This window comes from Oncorhynchus keta, chromosome 13 (genome assembly GCF_023373465.1).
Source record: "Oncorhynchus keta strain PuntledgeMale-10-30-2019 chromosome 13, Oket_V2, whole genome shotgun sequence".
Classification (NCBI taxonomy): domain Eukaryota; kingdom Metazoa; phylum Chordata; class Actinopteri; order Salmoniformes; family Salmonidae; genus Oncorhynchus; species Oncorhynchus keta.
Window position 1 is genome coordinate 10,488,264 of NC_068433.1, and position 12,080 is coordinate 10,500,343.

Sequence of the window (12,080 nt, forward strand, 5' to 3'; positions counted from 1 at the left end):
TCTGTCATTGGGTGCTCTGCCTCCCTCTCCTCTGTCATTGGGTGCTCTGCCCTCCCTCTCCTCTGTCATTGGGTGCTCTGACCTCCCTCTCCTCTGTCATTGGGTGCTCTGACCTCCCTCTCCTCTGTCATTGGGTGCTCTGACCTCCCTCTCCTCTGTCATTGGGTGCTCTGACCTCCCTCTCCTCTGTCATTGGGTGCTCTGACCTCCCTCTCCTCTGTCATTGGGTGCTCTGCCTCCCTCCCTCTCCTCTGTCATTGGGTGCTCTGACCTCCCTCCTCCTCTGTCATTGGGTGCTCTGACCTCCCTCTCCTCTGTCATTGGGTGCTCTGCCCTCCCTCTCCTCTGTCATTGGGTGCTCTGCCCTCCCTCTCCTCTGTCATTGGGTGCTCTGCCCTCCCTCTCCTCTGTCATTGTGGCCCTCCCTCTGTCCCTCCCTCCCTCCTCTGTCATTGGGTGCTCTGCCCTCCCTCTCCTCTGTCATTGGGTGCTCTGCCCTCCCTCTCCTCTGTCATTGGGTGCTCTGACCTCCCTCTCCTCTGTCATTGGGTGCTCTGACCTCCCTCTCCTCTGTCATTGGGTGCTCTGACCTCCCTCTCCTCTGTCATTGGGTGCTCTGACCTCCCTCTCCTCTGTCATTGGGTGCTCTGACCTCCCTCTCCTCTGTCATTGGGTGCTCTGACCTCCCTCTCCTCTGTCATTGGGTGCTCTGACCTCCCTCTCCTCTGTCATTGGGTGTTCTGACCTCCCTCTCCTCTGTCATTGGGTGCTCTGACCTCCCTCTCCTCTGTCATTGGGTGCTCTGACCTCCCTCTCCTCTGTCATTGGGTGCTCTGACCTCCCTCTCCTCTGTCATTGGGTGCTCTGACCTCCCTCTCCTCTGTCATTGGGTGCTCTGACCTCCCTCTCCTCTGTCATTGGGTGCTCTGCCCTCCCTCTCCTCTGTCATTGGGTGCTCTGCCCTCCCTCTCCTCTGTCATTGGGTGCTCTGCCCTCCCTCTCCTCTGTCATTGGGTGCTCTGCCCTCCCTCTCCTCTGTCATTGGGTGCTCTGACCTCCCTCTCCTCTGTCATTGGGTGCTCTGCCCTCCCTCTCCTCTGTCATTGGGTGCTCTGCCCTCCCTCTCCTCTGTCATTGGGTGCTCTGCCCTCCCTCTCCTCTGTCATTGGGTGCTCTGCACTCCATCTCCTCTGTCATTGGGTGCTCTGCCCTCCCTCTCCTCTGTCATTGGGTGCTCTGCCCTCCCTCTCCTCTGTCATTGGGTGCTCTGCCCTCCCTCTCCTCTGTCATTGGGTGCTCTGCCCTCCCTCTCCTCTGTCATTGGGTGCTCTGCCCTCCCTCTCCTCTGTCATTGGGTGCTCTGCCCTCCCTCTCCTCTGTCATTGGGTTCTCTGCCCTCCCTCTCCTCTGTCATTGGGTGCTCTGCCCTCCCTCTCCTCTGTCATTGGGTGCTCTGCCCTCCCTCTCCTCTGTCATTGGGTGCTCTGCCCTCCCCCTCCTCTGTCATTGGGTGCTCTGCCCTCCCTCTCCTCTGTCATTGGGTGCTCTGCCCTCCCTCTCCTCTGTCATTGGGTGCTCTGCCCTCCCTCTCCTCTGTCATTGGGTGCTCTGCCCTCCCTCTCCTCTGTCATTGGGTGCTCTGCCCTCCCCCTCCTCCTCTGTCATTGGGTGCTCTGACCTCTCTCTCCTCTGTCATTGGGTCCTCTGCCCTCACTCTCCTCTGTCATTGGGTGCTCTGACCTCCCTCTCTGTCATTGGGTGCTCTGCCCTCCCTCTCCTCTGTCATTGGGTGCTCTGCCCTCCCTCTCCTCTGTCATTGGGTGCTCTGCCCTCCCTCTCCTCTGTCATTGGGTGCTCTGCCCTCCCTCTCCTCTGTCATTGGGTGCTCTGCCCTCCCTCTCCTCTGTCATTAGGTGCTCTGACCTCCCTCTCCTCTGTCATTGGGTGCTCTGCCCTCCCTCTCCTCTGTCATTGGGTGCTCTGCCCTCCCTCTCCTCTGTCATTGGGTGCTCTGACCTCCCTCTCCTCTGTCATTGGGTGCTCTGACCTCCCTCTCCTCTGTCATTGGGTGCTCTGCCCTCCCTCTCCTCTGTCATTGGGTGCTCTGACCTCCCTCTCCTCTGTCGTTGGGTGCTCTGACTCCCTCTCCTCTGTCATTGGGTGCTCTGACCTGCCCTCTCCTCTGTCATTGGGTGCTCTGCCCTCCCTCTCCTCTGTCATTGGGTGCTCTGACCTCCCTTTCCTCTGTCATTGGGTGCTATACCCTCCCTCTCCTCTGTCAGTTGGGTGCTCTGACCTCCCTCTCTTGTCATTGGGTGCTCTACCCTCCCTCTCCTCTGTCATTGGGAGCTCCTCCCTCCCTCTCCTCTGTCATTGGGTGCTCTGACCTCCCTCTCCTCTGTCATGGGTGCTCTGACCTCCCTCTCCTCTGTCATTGGGTGCTATACCCTCCCTCTCCTCTGTCATTGGGTGCTCTGACCTCCCTCTCCTCTGTCATTGGGTGCTATACCCTCCCTCTCCTCTGTCATTGGGTGCTCTGACCTCCCTCTCCTCTGTCATTGGGTGCTCTGACCTCCCTCTCCTCTGTCATTGGGTGCTCTGACCTCCCTCTCCCCTGTAGTTGGGTTCTCTGACCTCCCTCTCCTCTGTAGTTGGGTGCTCTGACCTCCCTCTCCCCTGTAGTTGGGTTCTCTGACCTCCCTCTCCTCTGTCATTGGGTGCTCTGACCTCCCTCTCCCCTGTAGTTGGGTGCTCTGACCTCCCTCTCCTCTGTCATTGGGTGCTCTGACCTCCCTCTCCCCTGTAGTTGGGTTCTCTGACCTCCCTCTCCTCTGTAGTTGGGTTCTCTGACCTCCCTCTCCTCTGTCATTGGGTGCTCTGACCTCCCTCTCCTCTGTCATTGGGTGCTCTGCCCTCCCTCTCCCCTGTAGTTGGGTGCTCTGCCCTCCCTCTCCCCTGTAGTTGGGTGCTCTGCCCTCACTCTGACCTCCCTCTCCTCTGTCATTGGGTTCTTTGCCCTCACTCTCTTCTGTCATTGGGTGCTCTGCCCTCACTCTGACCTCCCTCTCCTCTGTCATTGGGTTCTTTGCCCTCACTCTCTTCTGTCATTGGGTGCTCTGCCCTCCCTCTCCCCTGTAGTTGGGTGCTCTGCCCTCACTCTGACCTCCCTCTCCTCTGTCATTGGGTTCTTTGCCCTCACTCTCTTCTGTCATTGGGTGCTCTGCCCTCACTCTGACCTCCCTCTCCTCTGTCATTGGGTTCTTTGCCCTCACTCTCTTCTGTCATTGGGTGCTCTGCCCTCCCTCTCCCCTGTAGTTGGGTGCTCTGCCCTCACTCTGACCTCCCTCTCCTCTGTCATTGGGTTCTTTGCCCTCACTCTCTTCTGTCATTGGGTTCTTTGCCCTCACTCTCTTCTGTCATTGGGTGCTCTGCCCTCCCTCTCCCCTGTAGTTGGGTGCTCTGCCCTCACTCTGACCTCCCTCTCCTCTGTCATTGGGTTCTTTGCCCTCACTCTCTTCTGTCATTGGGTGCTCTGCCCTCCCTCTCCCCTGTAGTTGGGTGCTCTGCCCTCACTCTGACCTCCCTCTCCTCTGTCATTGGGTTCTTTGCCCTCACTCTCCTCTGTCATTGGGTTCTTTGCCCTCACTCTCTTCTGTCATTGGGTTCTTTGACCTCTCTCTCCTCTCTCATTGGGTGCTCTGCCCTCCCTCTCTTCTGTCATTGGGTTCTTTGACCTCTCTCTCCTCTGTCATTGGGTGCTCTGCACTCCATCTCCTGTTTCATTGGGTTTTCAGCCCTCTCTCTCCTCTCTCATTGCTCTGGAATGTAAAACCCTTTACACAGAGGGTTCTACAAAGAACCCAAAAGGGTTCTAGCTGTGATAAAATGTGGATCCAGAAAGGGTTATTCAAAGGGTTGCCCAATGAATACAACCACCATTGTGTGGTAGTTACAGTATGTAGACTGCAGGTCCCAGATCTGTTGTGCTGTCTGGTAACTCCTATGGTTATTGTCATTTCTAGCTTGATAAGAACCATGAACAAATATATGAACAAATATATGAACAAATATATGAACAAATATATGAACAAATATATGAACAAAAATATGAACAAATATATGAACAAATATATGAACAAATATATGAACAAAAATATGAACAAAAATATGAACAAATATATGAACAAATATATGAACAAAAATATGAACAAATATATGAACAAATATATGAACAAAAATATGAACAAAAATATGAACAAAAATATGAACAAATATATGAACAAAAATATGAACAAATATATGAACAAATATATGAACAAATATATGAACAAAAATATGAACAAAATATGAACAAAAATATGAACAAATATATGAACAAATATATGAACAAAAATATGAACAAAATATGAACAAAAATATGAACAAATATATGAACAAAAATATGAACAAATATATGAACAAATATATGAACAAAAATATGAACAAATATATGAACAAATATATGAACAAATATATGAACAAATATATGAACAAAAATATGAACAAATATATGAACAAATAGATGAACAAATATATGAACAAAAATATGAACAAATATATGAACAAATAGATGAACAAATATATGAACAAATATATGAACAACTATTTGTCCGCTACACGTAAAGTGTTTGGTCGAGTTCATGTTTCATGAGTTGAAATAAAAGATCCTATAAATTCTTCATACGCACAAAAAAGCATATTTCTAAAAATGTTTTATTTATTTACAAACCTGTTAATGAGCATTTCTCCTTTGCCAAGATAAACCATCCACCTGACAGGTGTGGCATATCAAGAAGCTGACTAAACAGCATGATCATTACACAGGTCCACCTTGTGCTGGGGACAATAAAATGCAACTTAAAGTGTGCAGTTACGTCACACAACACAATTCCTCATTTTCTGAATACTTATGTAAATCTAATATTTCCATTTTTATTTGTAATGCATGTACAAAAATGTCTATAACCTGTTTTTAGTTTGTCATTATGGGGTATTGTGTGTAGATTGATGAGGGGGGATAAAATGTTTTCAATCAACTTTAGAATAAGGCTGTAACGTTTAAAAAATGTGGAAAAAGTCAAGTGGACTGAATACTTTCCGAATAAACTGCAGACCATAATATAAAATATAATATAACATTTCATCCAAAAGTAGTCAAACATACATTTTCCATATTGGTGGCCTCAGAGGAATCAAACCAACAATCCTGGCATTGAAAGCACCATGCTCTACAAACTGAGCCACACAGCACCACAACACACATGAGAGTTGGCAAGAGGCCACAAACAGATCTGAGACCAGGTTCATTACTGATGTCACATCATCGTGTGTTCCAGGAAATGTCCTGGGTCTGGTTGATGTGAAAAGTTCCCCTCTGTCTGATTTGAGGAAGTTATGCCAAATGTAACTAAAGCTCTGGTCAGCAGGACATGGTTCTAACTGGTACCAGTGTATCAGAGTCCTGAAGAGAGGAGTTGATTACACATTATGTCTAGATGTCTTTATCATCAAGGTCAAATGTTTTTCGGGATGTCCAGTAACACATTCTGATTGAATGTCTTGTCCTGCACTTTATAAAAACCCAGGGTGCATCGAGTGCATGTTGGAAAAAGATCTTGATTCTATTCTAAACATAGAAGTGTGAAGCAAAGTAGATGGTATTGAGTGCAGTATTACATATGAGATGAGTATGTAAACAAAGTGGCATACTGCCCAATTTTTCAGTTTTTGATTTGTTAAAAAAGTTTTAAATATCCAATAAATGTCGTTCCACTTCATGATTGTGTCCCACTTGTTGTTGATTCTTCACAAAAAAATACAGTTTTATATCTTTATGTTTGAAGCCTGAAATGAAATAAATATGCAAAGTTCAAGCTTATCGAATTCTTTAACAAGGCACTGTATATTCTCTGTTTTATCAATATGCATAGTCACTTTAAGATACATTCATGAAAATCACCTCAATTTGTGTAAGAATGGTGATAGCTAACAGGGCTATCTGCATTTGTCCTAGCCACCCACCACCCGCCCAACCTATTTACAAAACCAGCATCAATTTGCATAGTCAAATAAAATATCTACATGTAGAACTTCAAATGCCCAACTGAGCCGAGTGCCAGTTACATAGCCTCGCTACTGTTATAGCCTCGCTTGTATATAGCCTCTCTACTGTATATAGCCTCTCTATTGTATATAGCCTCTCTACTGTTATAGCCTCGTCATATACTGTATATAGCCTCCCACTACTGTATATAACCACTTTGCGCTACTGTATATAACCGCGACACTGTATATAACCTCTCTACTGTATATAATCTCTCTACTGTATATAGCCTACTTTACTGTATATAGACACCTCTACAGTATATTGCTTCTCTACTGTATATTCACACTGTATACAGCCTCTCACTGTATTTAACTGCGCTACAGAAACCCTCTGACTGTCATATACATCTTGTTTTGCCTGTAGATTTTGTTCTATAGCACTCTACTGTGAATAGCTTTCTACTGAAATATAACCTCTCTACTTTCCAAAATATAGCCTTCTACTGTATATAGCATCTTTTCTACAAAATATAGCCTCGCTACTGTATATAACCGCACTCTTTTTATAAAATGAAATACTGTATATAACAGGCTACTGTATATAACTCTCTACTGTATATAGCCTCTCTACTGTATATAGCCTCTCTACTGTTATATAGCCTCTCTACTGTATATAGCCTCTACTGTATATAACCCTCTACTGTATACAGCCCTCTACTGTATTTAACTGCGCTACTGTATAACATCTCTACTGTCAATATAGCCTCTCTATTGTATATAGTTGATCTACTGTTATAGCCTCGCTTCATGTATATAGCCTCATGTTTACTGTATATAACCCGCTACTGTATATAACAAGGGCTACTGTATATAACCTGCTCTACCACCACTCTACTGTATATAGCCTTTTACTGTATATAGTCTCTATAGTATATTGCATTCATCTACTGTATATAACCAACTCTACTGTATACAGCCTCTCTACTGTATTTAACTGCGCTACTGTATAACCTCTCTACTGTATATAGCCTCTACTGTATATAGCCTCTCTACTGTATATAGCCTCTCTACTGTATATAGCCTCTCTACTGTATATAGCCTCGCTACTGTATATAGCCTCACTACTGTATATAACCGCGCTACTGTATATAACCGCGCTACTGTATATAACCTCTCTACTGTATATAGCCTCTCTACTGTATATAGCCTCTCTACTGTATATAGCCTCTCTACTGTATATAGCCTCTACTGTATATAACCTCTCTACTGTATACAGCCTCTCTACTGTATTTAACTGCGCTACTGTATAACATCTCTACTGTATATAGCCTCTCTACTGTATATAGCCTCTCTACTGTATATAGCCTCTCTACTGTATATAGCCTCTCTACTGTATACAGCCTCTCTACTGTATTTAACTGCGCTACTGTATAACCTCTCTACTGTATATAGCCTCTCTACTGTATATAGCCTCTCTACTGTATATAGCCTCTACTGTATATAACCTCTCTACTGTATACAGCCTCTCTACTGTATTTAACTGCGCTACTGTATAACCTCTCCATTGTATATATCCTCTCTACTGTATATAGCCTCTCTACTGTATGTAGCCTCTCTACTGTATATAGCCTCTCTACTGTATTTAGCCTCTCTACTGTATATAGCCTCTCTACTGTATATAACCTCTCTACTGTATATAACCTCTCTACTGTATATACCCTCTCTACTGTATATAGCCTCTCTACAGTATATAGCCTCTCTACTGTATATAGCCTCTCTACTGTATATAGCCTCTCTACAGTATATAACCTCTCTACTGTATATAGCCTCTACTGTATATAACCTCTCTACTGTATATAACCTCTCTACTGTATATAGCCTCTCTACTGTATATAGCCTCTACTGTATATAACCTCTCTACTGTATATAGCCTCTGTACTGTATATAACCTCTCGACTGTATATAGCCTCTCTACTGTATATAACCTCTCTACTGTATATAGCCTCTCTACAGTATATAGCCTCTCTACTGTATATAGCCTCTCTACTGTATATAGCCTCTCTACAGTATATAGCCTCTCTACTGTATATAGCCTCTCTACTGTATATAGTCTCTCTACTGTATATAGCCTCTCTACTGTATATAACCTCTCTACTGTATATAGCCTCTACTGTATATAGCCTCTCTACTGTATATAGCCTCTCTACAGTATATAGCCTCTCTACAGTATATAGCCTCTCTACAGTATATAGCCTCTCTACAGTATATAGCCTCTCTACTGTATATAACCTCTCTACTGTATATAGCCTCTCTACTGTATATAACCTCTCTACTGTATATAGCCTCTCTACAGTATATAGCCTCTCTACTGTATATAGCCTCTCTACTGTATATAGCCTCTCTACTGTATATAGCCTCTCTACAGTATATAGCCTCTCTACTGTATATAGCCTCTCTACTGTATATAGCCTCTCTACAGTATATAGCCTCTCTACTGTATATAGCCTCTCTACTGTATATAACCTCTCTACTGTATATAGCCTCTCTACAGTATATAGCCTCTCTACAGTATATAGCCTCTCTACTGTATATAGCCTCTCTACTGTATATAGCCTCTCTACAGTATATAGCCTCTCTACTGTATATAGCCTCTCTACTGTATATAACCTCTCTACTGTATATAGCCTCTCTACAGTATATAGCCTCTCTACAGTATATAGCCTCTCTAGTGTATATAGCCTCTCTACTTTATATAACCTCTCTACTGTATATAGCCTCTCTACAGTATATAGCCTCTCTACTGTATATAGCCTCTCTACTTTATATAACCTCTCTACAGTATATAGCCTCTCTACAGTATATAGCCTCTCTACTTTATATAACCTCTCTACAGTATATAGCCTCTCTACAGTATATAGCCTCTCTACAGTATATAGCCTCTCTACTGTATATAGCCTCTCTACAGTATATAGCCTCTCTACTGTATATAGCCTCTCTACAGTATATAGCCTCTCTACAGTATATAGCCTCTCTACAGTATATAGCCTCTCTACTGTATATAACCTCTCTACAGTATATAGCCTCTCTACTGTATATAGCCTCACTACTGTATATAGCCTCTCTACTGTATATAGCCTCTCTACAGTATATAGCCTCTCTACAGTATATAGCCTCTCTACAGTATATAGCCTCTCTACTGTATATAGCCTCTCTACTGTATATAACCTCTCTACTGTATATAGCCTCTCTACTGTATATAGCCTCTCTACTGTATATAACCCTCTACTGTATATAACCCTCTACTGTATATAGCCTCTCTACTGTATATAGCCTCTCTACTGTATATAGCCTCTCTACAGTATATAGCCTCTCTACAGTATATAGCCTCTCTACAGTATATAGCCTCTCTACTGTATATAGCCTCTCTACAGTATATAGCCTCTCTACAGTATATAGCCTCTCTACTGTATATAGCCTCTCTACTGTATATAGCCTCTCTACTGTATATAGCCTCTCTACAGTATATAGCCTCTCTACAGTATATAGCCTCACTACTGTATATAGCCTCTCTACAGTATATAGCCTCTCTACTGTATATAACCCTCTACTGTATATAGCCTCACTACTGTATATAGCCTCTCTACAGTATATAGCCTCTCTACTGTATATAGCCTCTCTACAGTATATAGCCTCTCTACTGTATATAGCCTCTCTACAGTATATAGCCTCTCTACAGTATATAGCCTCTCTACAGTATATAGCCTCTCTACTGTATATAACCTCTCTACAGTATATAGCCTCTCTACTGTATATAGCCTCTCTACTGTATATAGCCTCTCTACAGTATATAGCCTCTCTACAGTATATAGCCTCTCTACAGTATATAGCCTCTCTACTGTATATAGCCTCTCTACTGTATATAGCCTCTCTACTGTATATAGCCTCTCTACAGTATATAGCCTCTCTACTGTATATAGCCTCTCTACTGTATATAACCTCTCTACTGTATATAGCCTCTCTACTGTATATAGCCTCTCTACTGTATATAGCCTCTCTACTGTATATAGCCTCTCTACAGTATATAGCCTCTCTACAGTATATAGCCTCTCTACAGTATATAGCCTCTCTACTGTATATAGCCTCTCTACTGTATATAGCCTCTCTACAGTATATAGCCTCTCTACTGTATATAGCCTCTCTACTGTATATAGCCTCTCTACTGTATATAGCCTCTCTACAGTATATAGCCTCTCTACTGTATATAGCCTCTCTACTGTATATAGCCTCTCTACAGTATATAGCCTCTACTGTATATAACCTCTCTACTGTATATAGCCTCACTACTGTATATAGCCTCTCTACAGTATATAGCCTCTCTACAGTATATAGCCTCTCTACTGTATATAGCCTCTCTACTGTATATAGCCTCTCTACTGTATATAGCTCTCTACAGTATATAGCCTCTCTACAGTATATAGCCTCTCTACAGTATATAGCCTCTCTACAGTATATAGCCTCTCTACTGTATATAACCTCTACTGTATATAGCCTCACTACTGTATATAGCCTCTCTACAGTATATAGCCTCTCTACAGTATATAGCCTCTCTACTGTATATAGCCTCTCTACTGTATATAGCCTCTCTACTGTATATAGCCTCTCTACAGTATATAGCCTCTCTACAGTATATAGCCCTCTACTGTATATAGCCTCTCTACTGTATATAGCCTCTCTACTGTATATAGCCTCTCTACTGTATATAGCCTCTCTACTGTATATAGCCTCTCTACTGTATATAACCTCTCTACTGTATATAGCCCTCTACAGTATATAACCTCTACTGTATATAGCCTCTCTACTGTATATAACCTCTACTGTATATAACCTCTCTACTGTATATAACCTCTCTACTGTATATAACCTCTCTACTGTATATAACCTCTCTACTGTATATAGCCTCTCTACTGTATATAACCTCTCTACTGTATATAGCCTCTCTACAGTATATAGCCTCTCTACAGTATATAGCCTCTCTACTGTATATAGCCTCTCTACTGTATATAGCCTCTCTACTGTATATAGCCTCTACTGTATATAGCCTCTCTACTGTATATAGCCTCTCTACTGTATATAGCCTCTCTACTGTATATAGCCTCTCTACTGTATATAGCCTCTCTACTGTATATAGCCTCTCTACTGTATATAGCCTCTCTACTGTATATAGCCTCTCTACTGTATATAGCCTCTACTGTATATAGCCTCTCTACTGTATATAGCCTCTCTACTGTATATAGCCTCTCTACAGTATATAACCTCTCTACTGTATATAACCTCTCTACTGTATATAACCTCTCTACTGTATATAACCTCTCTACTGTATATAACCTCTCTACTGTATATAGCCTCTCTACTGTATATAACCTCTCTACTGTATATAGCCTCTCTACAGTATATAGCCTCTCTACAGTATATAGCCTCTCTACAGTATATAGCCTCTCTACTGTATATAACCTCTCTACTGTATATAGCCTCACTACTGTATATAGCCTCTACAGTATATAGCCTCTCTACAGTATATAGCCTCTACAGTATATAGCCTCTCTACAGTATATAGCCTCTCTACTGTATATAGCCTCTCTACTGTATATAGCCTACTGTATATCTACTGTATATAGCCTCTCTACAGTATATAGCCTCTCTACAGTATATAGCCTCTCTACTGTATATAGCCTCTCTACTGTATATAGCCTCTACAGTATATAGCCTCTCTACAGTATATAGCCTCTCTACAGTATATAGCCTCTCTGTATATAACCTCTCTACTGTATATAGCCTCACTACTGTATATAGCCTCTCTACAGTATATAGCCTCCTACAGTATATAGCCTCTCTACAGTATATAGCCTCTCTACTGTATATAGCCTCTACTGTATATAGCCTCTCTACTGTATATAGCCTCTCTACAGTATATAGCCTCTCTACAGTATATAGCCTCT

The 12,080-nt window shown here is 43.1% G+C and overlaps 1 protein-coding gene across 1 annotated transcript in view; it reads right to left on the reverse strand.

The window, feature by feature from the left end:
• Positions 1-12,080, reverse strand: part of LOC118377458 (lymphocyte antigen 75-like) — a 174,786-nt gene that overhangs the window by 161,562 nt on the left and 1,144 nt on the right. The gene's annotated exons all lie outside the window — the stretch shown is intronic.